We start from the raw sequence: 20,010 nt of genomic DNA, 5'->3' as shown, positions 1-20,010 counted from the left end.
AAGCAAAACATTCCTTTACCGCTGAAAAGGCATGTAATGCCTCATCAGACCAGACTGAGACATCCGCACCTTTCTTAGTCATATCTGTTAATGGTTTAACAACAGTTGAGTAATTCAAGATACATTTACGGTAGTAGTTGGTGAACCCCAAAAATCGCATAAGCACTTTCAGATTTTCGGGTCGATCGCAGTCCAACATAGCACAGACTTTTTCCGGATCCATACGAAAACCCGAAGATGAGAGTGGGTAACCCAGTAATTGCACTTCCGGAACCGCAAATACACACTTCTCCATCTTAGCATACAATTTATTCTCCCTTAGGATCTGTAAGACCGGTCTCATGTGATCCTGTTGCTTCTCCATGTCGGGGGAATAAATTAAAATATCATCCAGATACAACACCACAAACCTGCCTAATAGATGATGAAAGATGTCATTGATTAAATGTTGTAAAACAGCAGGAGCATTTGTAACACCCCCAAGTGGCATTACCACTCCTACACCCTGCTTCTGTCTGTATATGCAATTACCATTTCATCTTATGTCTTTATTCCAGGTCCTCCATGTAGTGTGAATTTCTTCCTATGCATTTGTATTGATCATATAATAACCTGGTTCCCCAGCGGGTGGCAGCAGACTTAGCAGTGCTACTTCACTGATGGTGGAACCTGGCTTTCCAGCTCTCTTAGACACTCTCTTCCGAGTAGGAAGTACGTTCTTGTAAGAACCAGTTGGTTCCTGTACACCATGCTGTAGGGAGAAACAGCAGATGCTCGTCCCTGCCTTACAACAACAGCAACAAGCAGAAAGGAAAGCACTTCTATTTAATATTGCTGACATAGCAGAGCTTAGAGCGTACACTACAGCTTCAGCAGAGAGAAGTTTGTTTTGCAGAAGTATTTGCCTGCCAAAGTCCTGCTAAAACTTGCTGGGAACCAAGACCAGTTCTGTGGATTGTTTGGATTATCGTTTATGCAAAGTAAAGCAACTGTTGAACTTCCATACAAGCAAGTCTGGACTCAACTTTTGTTTCTACACTATTCAAGCTAACTACCCATTTTGCACTGCTTCGGACCGCATCACGTCTGGGATCCACGGATATCCAGGTAGGAACACCATGACATGTGTACATAACATCTACAAAGATTGTAGGCCACCCTGCACCACTCTGGCAATCCTACCTCTGGATACCAACATTACCATCTACAAAGGGAGCCTTGTGCTTCCGCTGCTTAACCGCAGCTGGCATCACGTTTACTTCCTCTATAAGAGAGACATATTTCGTAGAAACCTCCCAAGGGGCGAGGGATACCCCAGACGCTGAACCCGTCCGTTGCATCATTTGGCGTCACAAACAGGATCCTGATAAAGCAAAACTGTGTGCCACCCCATTGTAAAGCCTACAGGATTACAAAAAACCCCTTTAGAAGTGACTTTATTGAATTTACTGCGGATCCGCAGGCGCAAATCTGTGCGCGCCGGCACGCGAAGGGTTAATTATCCATCTTAACCTTGATGACGCCGCTTCTTGTCCAGTCCAGAAGCGGGAAAGCTGAAAAAAAGCCCCCTCCGCAGCGCAAAAATCCAGCCCTGCCTACAGGGAGCGACTTCCCATTAAAGAGAAGGAAAGTGGCAGCTCCACCCCCAAAGTTCCTCCTTCGTCTTCAGCTCACACCAGCACCAGTGAAAACAAAGGCAATCCATGGCGCCCTTACAGGAAGTTAAGAGGCGGCCATCTTGGAAAAGGGCGAATGCAGTTTTCTCTACACCAGATCCCGAGAAACTACGTCCAGAGGTCTGAGTGAGTACTACTGGGGAAAGTAACGTTATTAAAGACTGTTTGGGACTGTTATCTGCCTGCGAGAGTATTATACTCCCCAAAATTTCGCAGTCGCAGCGACTCTTAAAGCATCCACGCACCAATTCCTCTGCCGTTGCCCATAGCAACGCGCACAAAAACTGCAATCTTGCCTACATTTACCCCTCTAGTCTGGTAGCAAATACCAAGACTATGTCTGACTGCGAAGTCCGGCCCTAGAGAGGGAAGAAATTGATTCATCTTGAATTCTCGCCTGTACCACTGGTTAAGATCAGTGGAAGTCTGAGTGGCGTGTTACTTTGTCCGCCTAATGTGTACCCTGCTGAAAATTTTATCCAGTGTGGATGCCTTGGAGGATGGGAGACCGCAGAACCGTCTCCTGTATTAAATCCACCACAGTGGCTCCTTCAGCTACCAAATCAAGTCCTGGTGCCGGTCATTTGCGCTCCTACACCCCTGGAGACTCATTTCGGCAAGGGTGATAACCCTGCACCACTAGTGCGTCTACAAAGTCTATAGGTGATCAGTGCCACCATAATTACACCTGTTGCCCCTGAGCCTCCAAATATACTTAAAACACCACCTGAGCCCGACAAACGGGAGCACAGCGCTGATGTGCACGGGAAAAAGAAGGAGTCCACTGATACTGTTCCATGCATTATGGAACAACCACTGAATCTGGAGCTTCTTGCTATGAAAGACCAAGAGTCTATCCTTTATTGCTTTCCGGAGAATATGTCACCTACCAGGAAAAGACCAAGGCTTACAGAAAATCCTCCAGAAGAGGGTGATCCTGCAGTTCCAAGGTCTGCCACAGTAGGCCACCAGGCGATCGCAGATGAAGTTTTTGCTGGAGTTACAGCTGCAGAGAGCACCAGAGCTAGCAGTAACAGCGATGAGGATGTCACAACAGCTTAAAGGAGAACTTCTGTGCCCTCAAATATGGGACCAGGGAGGAAAACTTCAACTATACCCCATGTGGATTACAAATAACTTTACTACCTCATGTTGATTACAAATGACTTTTTACATTATATGTTCCTGTTTTGCAACGTTACAAACAAGCACCCAAAGAATAGACGCAAACGTATACCTGAGCTCTTTGTGATTCTTACTTTGATATTTTTGCACTAATGTTTTAAAGTTTCAGCAACATTCAAGCACTTTAGCACATTGTATGGACTCTTTCACAAGCACAATGTGACCTCTTTTACACTCTAAATGGACTCTGGACTTTATATTGCTAGTCAGATAATTAGCGTTTTTACTTTATTACTCATACGGACTGCCTCTGAGGACTCAAAAGTACTAATGGTCCTGTATTTTGCCTTGTGTTAGCTAAATAGCTTAGGTAATATATTGAAATGTATTGCTGCTGCATAGGAAGGACCAAGTGGTAAAGTCACAACCAGCTCTAACACTTTGTAAGGGTAACCCGCTGCTAATCTGTGTGCTTTGAGGAAATTCTCCTCAGGGAGTTCTGGGAGGAAACCGGTCACTCCTCCTAGTTTGGTGTGTCCTAAGGCTTTAGGCCTCGCCTTATGGACCTAAATGTTTTAGCTACCTGTTTCAATCATCAAGGTGACAAAGCGTGAAGCATAAATAGACCTTGAGGTAAACAAGTGGAATAGACGGCTCTACTGCTCAGGTAAATGATAGAGGTGCAAGACTGCTTAGTCTGACTCACCCAGTCAGAAACATATAATAACAAGCAATAAAAGATAAGCAGGCACACTCTTAATTTGGGTACAATGTAATTTATTTATGGTCTGTTAATAATGTAATAGAAAAAAAGAGTGTGGGTATAGTTGGGTAGAGATCGGGAGTGTTGGAGTGGTCACCAGTAGGTAGAGAAGTGATAGATATCCTGGAGGAGGGTCCTGGGTAAAAATATGATGGTGAAAACCCGGGTAGGGGTCTTGTTTCGAAAAGAGAAAAAAATATATATATATATTATATGGATAGGTAAATATAGAAATATAGAAAAATAGAAAAAATTGTTTGGAAGGTGCTGGGGTGATCAACAATATGTGGGAGGTGGTATATGCCCTAAAAATGTCCAAGGAAAAAATTGGTAGTAAATCAATCGTCTGGTGAAGATACCTGGAGTATGTTCAAAAATAAAAATCAAATAAAATAGTGGTGCACAAAGTCTTTCATGAAATTGATGAGATTATGGAAAAAGAGTAAAAAACCTAGAAAAACGTCCTTCATAAAAATATATAAAAATAAGAATAAAAATTGTGTCTCACAGTCTTTAGTAAGGTAGCCACTGTACGTAGATAAAATCAAGTAGATGATGTAAACAATATACAGAGGATATTATCCTATGTTGACCCTTTTTATGACTCCGTTAGTAGGGTATATAGTAAGTAGCAATTTGGCAGTTTGCTATTTAACAGAGGGTGGTGCGTCTTCACAGGTATATTTGCCAATGGTGTATATGGCACTGATCTTTAGTAGTGATAATCCATGTATTGCTCTGTGGAAGAAAGGGCTACTCTGTGCCTAAGTGCGGCGTCCCGCACTGTCTCTGGCTACAGAGATCACTTACCCTTCTAGACGCTTGTGTTCTTTTTGGTCCTCTGATGGTGGTTCCTGGTAACTGGCTGTTGTACTCCAGTCCGGTCCTCGGGAGTCAGCGGCGTGCCTCGTGTTGTCAAGGACGCTGGAGGGTGTGGTTCGCGCGTCTGACGAGTGACGTATGTGGTCACGTGATCGCGGACTGTGTCCGGCTTGTTCGTAGCGCTTCTCCTGCTCTGTGGCAAATAGTGAATATTCCAGTGATCCAGTAATCCTCTTAATCCTCTTAAACTCGTTTCGGGAGTTTATCCCTTCATCAGTAAGTGGAGGATTCTAGTGGATGCTGTGGTTTCAATCAATCACTTTGTCAATTAATTAAACCTAACGAGGAGGTTGATGTGTTGAATGGGTTGTTTTATTCCAATCCTCTTTGGCTTATTCATTTTGTGGCCAAATTAAAATAGATAGATAGATGGATAGAAGTGTATTGCAAAAATTATATCTATACGGTTCAACATGTTTGTGTAGTTATCTAGGTGATGTTGATCAGTCCTATAGTAAAATTATTATTTATACCAATTGGTAGATCTGACCAATTTTTATGGTTTGAGTTTTCTATTTTCAAGGAGGAACCCTCGTATAACCTTTATATCTATTTCTGAGTGTAGTTTAGCAATGTGGATTGCTTTTTAGGCAAGTATTTGGTATAATGGATTTATTACTTTCAGGGAGTACAGATATATTATGTTTGTTATTTTTATTTGTGGGTGTTGCCTCTCAAAAGGGTGCCTGTGGTAATCCTGATGTGCTCCAGCCCTGGATACATGTGGGGGATACGCCCATGACGTCACTGGTCCGTAGTATAAAAGACCCAGCGAACATCTGGGTCCAACATTTCCACATGTAGCAAAAGGAACTGGGCCATCTAGGTATGGCCATTTGTATAATCTTTGAGGTGTAGGGGACTTGTTGGTCTTGGGGGATACTCGCATGTTATACTTTTGTAATTTTTTTTTTTTTATTTTTTATTTTATTTTTAAGTTGTGAGTGTTCTGTCTTTATGGAAAGCCTGTAGTGGTGCTAATATTATCCAACTTTTTCACACTGGTCCGCAGTGTGAGAGCCAGTAGGTATTACTGTCTGTTGCTTTTGCATGTATCCAAAAGGAAAGGGCTACAAGTTATATAGCCCAGGTGGTGAGATTAATTAGTTATGACCTCAGACGTCTTGATATAATTTTGTTACTGGCATCAATCTTTTTAGTGTACAATGGGAGATATCTATTGCATCCATTGTATCACTGATCTGTGATATGGAAGACCCAGTGACTACGCAGGTTAATCATAGATATAGGAACAGGGAAAAATATGTAGTATGAATGGGTACATAAGGGTATCTTGAATATAGTGGTGATCTCCATATGTTGACCACCCTAAATTTGCGGTATATTGGATACTGAGCATATTTTCAAGTGTAGTAGGGGGCTCATCCCATCTCAAATTGCGGGGCCTAGTTGATGTATTAGTCTATTTTGTCTTTGTCTTTTGAATTTTCTTGATGGCCTAGTTGTTGTTCAAGTCTTTTTGTTTGGTATTTACTTGTCTCGTGTATTGTAGGGTAGTGGATATCTATGAGTGTGGGTAACTTGAGTAGTATTGTGGTTAGTGAGGGGTTAGTATTAGGCCATCAAGAAAATTCCTTGAAAATAGAAAACTCAAACAATAAAAATTGGTCAGATCTACCAATTGGTATAAATAATAATTTTACTATAGGACTGATCAACATCACCTAGATAACTACACAAACATGTTGAACCGTATAGATATAATTTTTGCAATACACTTCTATCCATCTATCTATATATTTTAATTTGGCCACAAAATGAATAAGCCAAAGAGGATTGAAATAAAACAACCCATTCAACACATCAACCTCCTCGTTAGGTTTAATTAATGATCTTGTAGAAGGCTTGCATAGTAAAATATCAATTTTCGCAGATGACACTAAACTGTGTGAAGTAATTAACACTGAAGAGGACAGTACTACTTCAGAGGGATCTGGATAGATTGGAGGCTTGGGCAGATAAGTGGCAGATGAGGTTTAACACTGACAAATGTAAAGTTATGCACATGGGAAGGAATAATGCAAGTCACCCGTACATACTAAATGGTAAAACACTCGGTAACACTGACATGGAAAAGGATCTAGGAATTTTAATAAACAGCAAACTAAGCTGCAAAAAACAGTGTCAGGCAGCTGCTGCCAAGGCCAACAAGATAATGGGTTGCATCAAAAGGGGCATAGATGCCTGTGATAAGAACATAGTCCTACCACTTTACAAATCGCTAGTCAGACCACACATGGAGTACTGTGTACAGTTCTGGGCTCCTGTAAACAAGGCAGACATAGCAGAGCTGGAGAGGGTCCAGAGGAGGGCAACTAAAGTAATAACTGGAATGGGGCAACTACAGTACCCTGAAAGATTATCAAAATTAGGGTTATTCACGTTAGAAAAAAGACGACTGAGGGGAGATCTAATTACTATGTATAAATATATCAGGGGGCAGTACAGAGATCTATCCCATCATCTATTTATCCCCAGGACTGTGACTGTGACGAGGGGACATCCTCTGCGTTTGGAGGAAAGAAGGTTTGTACACAAACATAGAAAAGGGTTCTTTACGGTAAGAGCAGTGAGACTATGGAACTCTCTGCCTGAGGAGGTGGTGATGGTGAGTTCACTAAAGGAATTCAAGAGGGGCTTGGATGTATTTCTGGAGTGTAATAATATTACAGGCTATAGCTACTAGAGAGGGGTCGTTGATCCAGGGAGTTATTCTGATTGCCTGATTGGAGTCGGGAAGGAATTTTTATTCCCCTAAAGTGAGGAAAATTGGCTTCTACCTCACAGGGTTTTTTTGCCTTCCTCTGGATCAACTTGTAGGATGACAGGCCGAACTGGATGGACAAATGTCTTTTTTCGGCCTTATGTACTATGTTACTATGTTACTAAAGTGATTGATTGACACCACTCTATAAAAACCACAGCATCCACTAGAATCCTCCACTTACTGATGAAGGGATAAACTCCCGAAACGCGTTTAAGAGGATTAAGAGGATTACTGGATCACTGGAATATTCACTATTTGCCACAGAGCAGGAGAAGCGCTACGAACAAGCCGGACACAGTCCGCGATCACGTGACCACATACGTCACTCGTCAGACGCGCGAACCACGCCCTCCAGCGTCCTTGACAACACGAGGCACGCCGCTGACTCCCGAGGACCGGACTGGAGTACAACAGCCAGTTACCAGGAACCACCATCAGAGGACCAAAAAGAACACAAGCGTCTAGAAGGGTAAGTGATCTCTGTAGCCAGAGACAGTGCGGGACGCCGCACTTAGGCACAGAGTAGCCCTTTCTTCCACAGAGCAATACATGGATTATCACTACTAAAGATCAGTGCCATATACACCATTGGCAAATATACCTGTGAAGACGCACCACCCTCTGTTAAATAGCAAACTGCCAAATTGCTACTTACTATATACCCTACTAACGGAGTCATATAAAGGGTCAACATAGGATAATATCCTCTGTATATTGTTTACATCATCTACTTGATTTTATCTACGTACAGTGGCTACCTTACTAAAGACTGTGAGACACAATTTTTATTCTTATTTTTATATATTTTTATGAAGGACGTTTTTCTAGGTTTTTTACTCTTTTTCCATAATCTCATCAATTTCATGAAAGACTTTGTGCACCACTATTTTATTTGATTTTTATTTTTGAACATACTCCAGGTATCTTCACCAGACGATTGATTTACTACCAATTTTTTCCTTGGACATTTTTAGGGCATATACCACCTCCCACATATTGGTGATCACCCCAGCACCTTCCAAACAATTTTTTCTATTTTTCTATATTTCTATATTTACCTATCCATATAATATATATATATATATTTTTTCTCTTTTCGAAACAAGACCCCTACCCGGGTTTTCACCATCATATTTTTACCCAGGACCCTCCTCCAGGATATCTATCACTTCTCTACCTACTGGTGACCACTCCAACACTCCTGATCTCTACCCAACTATACCCACACTCTTTTTATCTATTACATTATTAACAGACCATAAATAAATTACATTGTACCCAAATTAAGAGTGTGCCTGCTTATCTTTTATTGCTTGTTATAAATAGACCTTGTTGCCGAAAGGGAACACCGGATAACGCCACTCTTCTATCTGCAGGTGTTTCATTGCATAGTGGTGGGATAACAGAGTAAAGACACCCCCACGCATACCTTGAGTGTTCGTGGCCAGAACACTCTAAAGTTAGTCAGGAATGAGCGCTTAGTGCACACCTGTTTGGTTCTCTGGTTAAACCCGAGAGGGAAACTGTTCTCGGACACCCTACTCGTCCGTGCAGAGACCTTGTGGTAGCCGTTGCTATATATTAGTTAGTAACTGTATACATAGTCTAATGCAGCACTTTAACTTTCTTTAAGTCCCCCTGGAACTTATCCTAAGCACAAGCCGAGGGCGGCTTGCCTCTTAAGTGCCGGGGAATGTAATGCCCCCAAGTTGCATTACCACTCCTACACCCGGCTTCTGTCTGTATATGCAATAACCATTTCATCTTATGTCTTTATTCCAGGTCCTCCATGTAGTGTGCATTTCTTGCTATTCATTTGTATTGTTCATGTAATAACCTGGTTCCCCAGCGGGTGGCAGCAGACTTGGCAGTGCTACTTTACTGAGGGTGGAACCTGGCTTTCCAGCTGTCCTCCAAGGAGAAAGTACATTCTTGTAAGAACCAGTTGGTTCCTGTACTCCATGCTGTAGAGAGAAACAGCAGACGCTCCTCACTGAGGGACTGAGCTCTCCCTAAAAGCCAGCCAAGACAAGACATTTCTGGAATCACAGTGAGAGACAGACTAAGAACAACAGCAACAAGCAGAAAGGAAAGCACTTCTATTTAATATTGCTGACATAGCAGAGCTAACAGCGTACACTACAGCTTCAGCAGAGAGAAGTTTCTTTTGCAGAAGTATTTGACTGCCAAATGCAGTACGCAGCCCTGCAGGGTATTGCGATAGTGAGGTCACAGTTAATAGGCAAACAAGGGTTGCTCTTAGTTGCTCACAGTTTATAGGAAAGACCCTGGGCAGGCGTACAGAAGTGATGGAGAGGCTGGCACAGAAGTCCTCTGGGGCACTCTCAATGTATAGGGACCAGGCCGGTGGTAGGTGAGGTGCCCTGGATGTTGCAGGTTTAATGTGCCGGTGGCAAGATCCCTTTAAGTTCATGACGCCAGTGCCGGTAACGGTGGCACACCGATTTATAATAGGAATAATTGAGGAACACGGTGATGTCCTTGCTTTCCTATAAAATCCTTCTGCTCTTCAGCTCTCTTGTCTGGCCGGAATACTGGCTCTGCTTTTCTCTGTTATGGGAACTTGTTTCTCAGGAGGCAAACCCTTCTCCTCATGGGGCAACTTCTGAGCTTGCTTTACTCAGGAACCTCAGGCAGGCTAGACTGTCTGGGCCTAACTATATATCCTAGGCTAGGGGTTCCCTAGCTCCCTCTATTGTCTAGGAGGTGGAACTACACCCTAACAGGCCTGATACAGGAAATACACAGGAAAATCACATAAAACATCATATAAAATACAATGACCATATTGACCCTTGTGTAGTGCCCACAATTACCTAGTGGGACACTACATACCCCGTTGCTTTGACTTTGCCCGTCCTCGACGCAACACAAGGGGCCCGCCCAGCTGGAAACTGCAACCTGAAAGACAAAATGAGAAACAGGCATATACTACGAACACAACTTTTGCAGTATAAATATATCAGGCAGCTCCGCTGGCAAAAGAACAAGTGCGGTGAAAAGGGGCGTCGTTCTCTTCATACAGGATAGAATAGGGAACAGGGGCGCTGACCTGGTACAGCGTATCAAGAATAACCAGGATAGTCCATAATGATAATGATAGAAAATGCAAATATAACATAAGTTCCTTGAGGCTCAAAAGAACAAAATTAGTCCGTACCCGGGTCTTGTAAATAGTTAAACAGGGGTTTCCCGGGAGGGGCTACTCTGGCCCACAATGTAGTCTCTAAATCTCACAGGTGGGTGCCCCTTAGTAGACCGCGTGGACCTTCTTACTGGCAGAGGTTCTTCCTGCCTTGGTTCAGGAGGGTCAGAGGAGTCCACAGGCTCTGGAGCTCTTTCAGGTACACTCTGGGACAGGTCATCCTTGGGTTGAGGACTAGCAGGAACTGGAGCTGGTACCACACGATTCCTGTGTACAATTTGGGATCTTTTATCTTCTCTGGAGATTTGATAAATGTGGGCCTCAGCATTAGGGATAGCAGAAAATAGGTGGCGGAACGCCGTTCCGGGGCGTTCCGCCAGAAAAAAAGGCCTGGTTATATGTATACATGAGTTGTGGCAGCAGAGTAGGCTAATTACCCCTTGTCTCAGGCACTGCTCTCAACATTTCAATGAGAGTTTGATTCATTTTTTCGCAGAGTCCGTTACCTTGCGGATGATAAGCTGTGGTCCGGACCTTCTGGCATTTATGTAGGCACATCTCCTGGAACAACTGTGATTAAAACGCAGACCCCTGGTCGGTGAGGATTCTCTCTGGGCAGCCGTAGGGCAGGAGGAAATGCTTCCAGAACGCCTCCGCCGCAGTCTTGGCTGTCAGGTCTTTCACAGGCACTGCTACGACAAAGTTAGGGAAGTGATCAATAATGGTCATGGAATAAGTATACCCTGAGCGACTTGGCTCCAACTTCACATGATCAATGGCAACAAGTTCTAAGGGAGTTTTACTCACGATAGGATGGAGAGGCGCTCTCTGGTCATCGCGTTCACTTCTCCCGACGGCACAGGCAGTACATTCCCGGCACCATTTTTCAATGTCTTCTCTCATCCCGATCCAATAGAACCTCCTGCGAATGGTGGCCTCAGTTTTCTGCACGCCGAAGCGTCCGGACTGGTTATGATACATCTCTAACACCAGACTGGCTTCTCGACGTGGTATGAGGATCTGGTACAGCCTATCGCAGGACACTGGATCCAGGCTCCTTCTAAGCAATAGGCCTTTTTGAAGGAAGAGTTGGTGGCGATGTCTCCACAGTCTCAATAGTTCTGAGTCTGCACTCTTCCTGCGGACTCTCTCAGGAGTTCTCCCACTAGTAAGGAAGTCGAGCAGTTCACCGAGGACTCTACTTTCTGACTGGAGCTTAATCCACCTTTCTTGTTCGCCCCTGGACTCAGGAATATTTGATAAAGAGGAATCAGCTGAGTCATTTTCAGTGCGAACATTATCCTGCTGAGCAGATTTGTTGTAAAACGCCGGCATCTCCACCTCTTCCCAGGCATCCTTAGGTTCATCTGGTGCTTCTGTAGTGGGGAGCCGAGACAAGGCATCAGCATTATCATTGGAGCAGCCTGCCTGGTATTTCACAGTGAAGTCATAGTTGGCAAGGCGGGAGGCCCATCTTTGCTCCAGAGCTCCCAACTTAGCTGTATTTAGATGTGCCAGGGGATTGTTGTCTGTGAAGGCGACAAACGGAGTGGCAGCAAGGTAGTCCTTGAACTTTTCAGTCACAGCCCACACTAAGGCAAGGAACTCCAGCTTGAAGGAACTATAATTCTGATCGTTTTTCTCAGCTGCCCTCAGGGATCTGCTAGCGTAGGCAATCACCCTCTCTTTGTTGTCTTGCACCTGAGCCAATACGGCTCCCAGGCCTCTTTTACTGGCATCCGTGTAGAGGTGAAACGGCTTCTGATAATCCGGGTAACCCAGGACAGGGGGTTAAGTCAGCTTCTTCTTTAGGAGCTGGAAGGCAATCTCCCGTTCTTCATTCCATTGAACAGGAATAGGAGTCTTTGGACTCTTCTTGGGATGCCCCCTTAGGAGTTCCTGGATCGGATCCGCAATTTGTGCAAAATGCGGGATGAAGCGTCTATAATATCCTGCAAAGCTGAGGAAACTTCTCTCCTCTTTCACGGTGGTGGAAGTAGGCCAATTACAGACAGCAGCAAGTATTGGTTTCAGCAGATGGCACTTGAACGGCTTGATTTTAAAGCCATATTTAACAAGGACTTGAAACACTTCAGCCAGGTGTTTTAAATGATCCTCATACGTCTTGGAGTAGATAATGACGTCATCCAAGTATAGCAGTACAGTCTCAAAGTTCTTATGGCCCAAACAATGCTCCATCAACCGCTGGAACGTCCCTGGAGCGTTACACAGTCCGAAAGGCATATCATTAAATTCAAACAGACCCATAGGCGTAGTGAAAGCGGTCTTCTCCCGATCTTCTGGGGCCATAGGTACCTGCCAGTACCCACTGGTTAAGTCCAGAGTGGAGAAGTAGGCTGATGACCCCAGGGCAGTCAAGGACTCTTCAATGCGTGGCAATGGATAAGCATCTTTATGAGTGATTTGATTGATTTTCCTATAGTCCACGCAGAACCTAATGCTGCCATCTTTTTTTCGAACAAGAACTAGGGGCGCAGCCCAGGGACTATGACTGTCCCGGATTATGTTATAGTCTTTCATTTCCTGTATCATCTCTTTCACGGACTGATAGGTAGTAGGCGGTATGGGTCTGTATCTCTCCTTAATAGGGGGATGAGAGCCAGTAGGTATGGTGTGTTTGATTACACTGACCTCTCCGTAGTCCGTGGAGTGCTTGCTGAAGGCCTTGTGGTGCTCTTTCACCAGATTTAGGACTCCCTCTATTTGCTCCTTCGGGGTGGATTCGTTCCCCACATGAAGTTCCTCCCACCAGGATACTGAAGAGGCGCTGGCAGGTGCGCTGCTGCTCTGTGCGGTCTGGAACGTCTCCGTGGCAGGCAGACGGATAACATCCTGGAAGGATACCTGGAAAAGCTGAGCAACGGGGCAGTGCTTAGAGAGAGTAACAGGGTGATCACCAAAATTAATCAAACGGACAGGCACTTTACCTTGGGATACGGTCACCAGGCTCTTGGCTGCCCGCACGAAGGGATGATTCTTAATTTGGATAGGCTCCACTAGGGCTTGATAGTCCAGGCCCTGGATCCCTAGCACAGCGCGGCACCATAAGATGATCTGGGAATTCGGTGGCAGGATTACCGGCCGGTTATCCCGGATCCGGGCAGTACAGATTTCTCCTTTTCCATTTGCGAATCTTTGCTGAGCACTCAGCACACTGATAGTCTTTTGAATGACTCTTTTGGAAGCAGGTGAAGCTGAAACGGCATACAGTTTATATTCCACAATGGCGCAGGAATGATCGCATCCTGTTCGTGACGCGAAAATATGCAGTACACAGCCCTGCAGGGTATTGCGATGGTGAGGTCACGGTTAATAGGCAAACGAGGGTTGCTCTTGGTTACTCACAGTTTATAGGAAAGACCCTGGGCAGGCGTACAGCAGTGATGGAGAGGCTGGCACAGAAGTCCTCTGGGGCACTCTCAATGTATAGGGACCAGGCCGGTGGTAGGTGAGGTGCCCTGGATGTTGCAGGTTTAATGTGCCGGTGGCAAGATCCCTTTAAGTTTGTGACGCCAGTGCCGGTAACGGTGGCACACCGATTTATAATAGGAATAATTGAGGAACACGTTGTTGTGGTGAACCAGAACTTCCTTTTACTGAACAGTAAACTTATTTACAGTCTTTTGGTAAAGTTCCATATGTCACAGTAGCAGTCACATGCAGGCTTATATAACTGGCAGGCACAATGTTCTTGCAAGATACTCAGACGGTTAACACACTTCAGGCCGTACTTTTCCTCAGAAATCCTGTCTGTCTTTATCCCAAGGCCCGTATGCCCTATTGTTGGCTTTATCCTTGGTTAGGGAAACTTCCTCAGGTATATGTCCTTGCTTTCCTATAAAATCCTTCTGCCCTTCAGCTCTCTTGTCTGGCTGGAATACTGGCTCTGCTTTTCTCTGTTATGGGAACTTGTTTCTCAGGAGGCAAACCCTTCTCCTCGTGGGGCAACCTCTGAGCTTGCTTTACTCAGGAACCTCAGGCAGGCTAGACTGCACTCACTAGCCTCCTGGACTACACTGCCCTGCCTCCTTCCTGTCTGGGCCTAACTATATATCCTAGCTCCCTCTATTGTCTAGGAGGTGGAACTACACCCTAACAGGCCTGATACAGGAAATACACAGGAAAATCCCATAAAACATCATATAAAATACAATGACCATATTGACCCTTGTGTAGTGCCCACAATTACCTAGTGGGACACTACACAAAGTCCTGCTAAAACTTGCTGGGAACCAAGACCAGTTCTGTGTATTGTTTGGATTATCGTTTATGCAAAGTAAAGCAACTGTTGAGCTTCCATACAACCAGGTCTGGACTCAACTTTTGCTTATACACTATCCAAGCTAACTACACTTTTTGCACTGCTTTGGACAGCATCATGTCTGGGATCCACGGATATCCAGGTAGGAACACTGTGACACGTGTACATAACATCTACAGAGATTGTAGGCCACCCTGCACCACTCTGACAATCCTACCTCTGAGTACCAACATTACCATCTACAAAGGGACCCTTGTGCTTCCGCTGTTTTACCGCAGCTGGCCTCACATTTACTTTCTCTATAAGAGGGACATATTTCGCAGAAACCTCCTAAGGGGCGAGGGATACCCTAGACGCTGAACCGGGCCCGTTGCACATTGGTCAACCCAAAAGGCATGACCAAATTCTCAAATGACCTTCAGGGTTAATAAAGACTGTCTTCCATTCGTCCCTGTCCTTGATCCTTACCAGATTATATGCCCGCCTCAAATCCAATTTAGAGAACACCTTGGCACCGTCAATCTGATTGAACAAATCTGGGATCAAAGGAAGGGGATAGGGATCAAGGACAGTAATGCGATTAAGCTCACAGAAGTCGAAACATGGCCTAAGGGTTCCGTCCTTCTTTTAACAAAGAATAATCCTGCAGCCACTGGTGATTTGGATGGTCTGATATGACCTTTAGCCAAGTTCTCGGTGATATATTCTCGCATGGCTACTCTTTCGGGTTCAGAAAGATTATACAACCAAGACTTGGGCAATCTAGCTCCGGGAATAAGGTTGATGGGGCAATCATACTCCCGATGTGGAGGTAACTCCTGGTCTCCACTTTCAGAGAAAACATCAGAAAAATTAGAAATAAAAGAAGGTACAATTTTAGTGGTTACAACAGAAAGCGACGTGCTAAGACAGTTGTCTATGCAAAAATCACTCCAATCAAGAATCTGTCTCGCTTGCCAATCGATGGTAGGTTTATGTTTGGATAACCACGGTAAACCTAGCACCAGAGGAGCAGGCAGACCCTCCAGCACAAAACATGAAATGGATTCTTGATGAGAATCTTCCACCTTTAGACGAATGTCCTGCACGATTTGTGACAAATACTTTTGTGAGAGTGGAGCGGAATCAATCGCAAACACCGAAATATTTTTGTCTAATGCACTTGTCAAACCATGCATACGGACGAATTGGCCATCCTCTAGGTTAACCCCTGCCCCACTGTCAATAAATACTTCAATTCCCACGGTTTTGGAGTCTAGCGCCACCTTGGCAGGCAGGAGAAATCAGGTACTACCGGTAAATGACAAAGTACATTCCAGATTCCCCACCCACACTACCAAGAGTGAGAAGAGGACTAAACACATTAGTTTTCTTTCTCTCTTTTTCAATTTGACGTTTAACGTAAAGACATATGTTAACAAAATGTCCCCCTTTACCACAGAAAAAGCAGTCTTTTCTTACCCCTAACATTTTTAATACCAGGTCCAGGAGGGACACCCCCCAACTGCATTGGCTCATCATCAGACATGAGCTCAAGTGCCTCCCTACCCAAAGTGTCGGAAGAGGCCACTTTTCCATATGATAGTGGCTCCCGAGCGAGAGGAACTTTAGATCTCTCCCTCAGGCGTCTATCAATACAGACAGCCATAGACATGGCCGCCTCCAATGACTCTGGATATTCGTGACATGCCAATGCATCCTTTAGGTTCTCGGATAACCCTTGACAGAATTGACTACGGAGGGCAGGGTCATTCCACTCAGTATCAGTTGCCCATCTCCTAAATTCAGAGCAATAGATCTCCGCAGAACGCTCTCCCTGCCGTAAGCCACGCAACTTAGTCTCGGCCAGGGAGACCCGTTCTGGGTCATCGTAGATAAGCCCCAGAGCTCTGAAAAATTCATCTACCGACCGGAGGGATTGTGATCCGGTCGGCAACAAAAAAGCCCAAGAATGAGCATCACCTTTCAGTAATGAAATAATAATCCCCACTCTTTGATTCTCGTCCCCAGAAGAGTTAGGACGTAGTCTAAAATATAGTTTACACGACTCCCTGAACCGAACAAAGTTGTCACTTTCCCCGGAAAACCTATCCGGGAGAGTGACCTTAGGTTCCGGGCAGGCCTGGTTCCTGCTGCTGGAAGTCGCCACCTGTGGTCACTGAAACTGCGAGACGGCCGTGCGGAGGTCAGCCACCTCCAAAGACGATCCCTGCATACGATCGACTAGTGCAGAAACAGTATCCATCGCTGCACTGACACAAACAAAATGAAGTTTTTTTTGGGCGGTTGATAATGTCACGAGTAATGGGGAGGGGATAACACCAAATGACACACAGAAGGAATAGACCGGAGGCTAGGCCTCAAAGCTAAGGGAGAGAAATGGTGACCTCCCAGGAATCCCTAGACCTCTCCCTGACTCCTGCCAGTATGAGTAGACCCTGAAGGTGGAAATACTCATACACTGGAACCTAGGCCCTGAAGACCCTGGAAGGTCCTAGGAATGGTGGCAGGGAATGAGACTACTGTTTCCTTCCCAGATGAAGGAACCAGCGTCTCCCTGAGGCCTAGACAACAACACACACAAGCGAACAACAAAATGCAAGACAAAATGCACTTAGCTTAAAGCAGAATGGAGGAGCAGGAGATCCAAAGGAACAACACACCAGCTCAACCAACTCCAGCAGGAAATATCAACCGCATGGTAAGCAGTGAGAGTCAAAACTAAATAGGGCCTCAGTAATGCACCTGACAAGAGGTGTGGTCATTACAAAACACAACACTGAAAGGAAAAACAGATAGACTGTCAGATACCCTCACGTGCCGATGACAGCAATTCCCCTCTGTGTGACTACAGTGTGTTCTCGGTATTGAGCTGCTACTCAGCCCCTCCACTCTGACCCGAGTCACAGCTGTAGTTGTATTCTGGTTGGATGCTATTTATTTGAAGATTACATGAAAGTATTATTTATATGTACAGAATATGGCGAGATTATATATATTCTAGAAGAGATCACAGCAGTCCAGAATTTATTCCTTTGACCTATGGACTGGGGTCTGGATTGTGGGCCCCATTTTTACACTTGGTCAGCTCCAGTGCTGCTGCTTATATATATATATATATATATATATATATATACACTGCTCAAAAAAATAAAGGGAACACTTAAACAACACAATGTAACTCCAAGTCAATCACACTTCTGTGAAATGAAATTGTCCACTTAGGAAGCAACACTGAGTGACAATCAATTTCACATGCTGTTGTGCAAATGGGATAGACAACAGGTGGAAATTATAGGCAATTAGCAAGACACCCCCAATAAAGGAGTGGTTCTGCAGGTGGTGATCACAGACCACTTCTCAGTTCCTATGCTTCCTGGCTGATGTTTTGGTCACTTTTGAATGCTGGCGGTGCTTTCACTCTAGTGGTAGCATGAGATGGAGTCTACAACCCACACAAGTGGCTCAGGTAGTGCAGCTTATCCAGGATGGCACATCAATGCGAGCTGTGGCAAGAAGGTTTGCTGTGTCTGTCAGCGTAGTGTCCAGAGCATGGAGGCGCTACCAGGAGACAGGCCAGTACATCAGGAGACGTGGAGGAGGCCGTAGGAGGGCAACAACCCAGCAGCAGGACCGCTACCTCCGCCTTTGTGCAAGGAGGAACAGGAGGAGCACTGCCAGAGCCCTGCAAAATGACCTCCAGCAGGCCACAAATGTGCATGTGTCTGCTCAAACGGTCAGAAACAGACTCCATGAGGGTGATATGAGGGCCCGACGTCCACAGGTGGGGGTTGTGCTTACAGCCCAACACCGTGCAGGACGTTTGGCATTTGCCAGAGAACACCAAGATTGGCAAATTCGCCACTGGCGCTCTGTGCTCTTCACAGATGAAATCAGGTTCACACTGAGCACATGTGACAGACGTGACAGAGTCTGGAGACGCCGTGGAGAACGTTCTGCTGCCTGCAACATCCTCCAGCATGACTGGTTTGGCATTGGGTCAGTAATGGTGTGGGGTGGCATTTCCTTGGAGGGCAGCACAGCCCTCCATGTGCTCGCCAGAGGTAGCCTGACTGCCATTAGGTACCGAGATGAGATCCTCAGACCCCTTGTGAGACCATATGCTGGTGCGGTTGTCCCTGGGTTCCTCCTAATGCAAGACAATGCTAGACCTCATGTGGCTGGAGTGTGTCAGCAGTTCCTGCAAGACGAAGGCATTGATGCTATGGACTGGCCCGCCCGTTCCCCAGACCTGAATCCAATTGAGCACATCTGGGACATCATGTCTCGCTCTATCCACCAACGTCACGTTGCACCACAGACTGTACAGGAGTTGGCAGATGCTTTAGTCCAGGTCTGGGAGGAGATCCCTCAGGAGACCGTCCGCCACCTCATCAGGAGCATGCACAGGCGTTGTAGGGAGGTCATACAGGCACGTGGAGGCCACACACACTACTGAGCCTCATTTTGACTTGTTTTAAGGACATTACATCAAAGTTGGATCAGCCTGTAGTGTGTTTTTCCACTTTAATTTTGAGTGTGACTCCAAATCCAGACCTCCATGGGTTGAAAAATTTGATTTCCACTTTTTAATTTTTGTGTGATTTTGTTGTCAACACATTCAACTATGTAAAGAACAAAGTATTTCAGAAGAATATTTAATTAACTCAGATCTAGGATGTGTTATTTTTGTGTTCCCTTTATTTTTTTGAGCAGTGTATATATATATATGTATACACTCACCTAAAGAATTATTAGGAACACCTGTTCTATTTCTCATTAATGCAATTATCTAGTCAACCAATCACATGGCAGTTGCTTCAATGCATTTAGGGGGGTGGTCCTGGACAAGACTATCTCCTGAACTCCAAACTGAATGTCAGAATGGGAAAGAAAGGTGATTTAAGCAATTTTGAGCGTGGCATGGTTGTTGGTGCCAGACGGGCCGGTCTGAGTATTTCACAATCTGCTCAGTTACTGGGATTTTCACGCACAACCATTTCTAGGGTTTACAAAGAATGGTGTGAAAAGGGAAAAACATCCAGTATGCGGCAGTCCTGTGGGCAAAAATGCCTTGTGGATGCTAGAGGTCAGAGGAGAATGGGCCGACTGATTCAAGCTGATAGAAGAGCAACGTTGACTGAAATAACCACTCGTTACAACCGAGGTATGCAGCAAAGCATTTGTGAAGCCACAACACGCACAACCTTGAGGCGGATGGGCTACAACAGCAGAAGACCCCACCGGGTACCACTCATCTCCACTACAAATAGGAAAAAGAGGCTACAATTTGCACGAGCTCACCAAAATTGGACTGTTGAAGACTGG

This window comes from Bufo bufo, chromosome 3 (assembly GCF_905171765.1).
Source record: "Bufo bufo chromosome 3, aBufBuf1.1, whole genome shotgun sequence".
Taxonomy (NCBI): domain Eukaryota; kingdom Metazoa; phylum Chordata; class Amphibia; order Anura; family Bufonidae; genus Bufo; species Bufo bufo.
Note: the sequence above shows the minus strand (reverse complement) of the source record.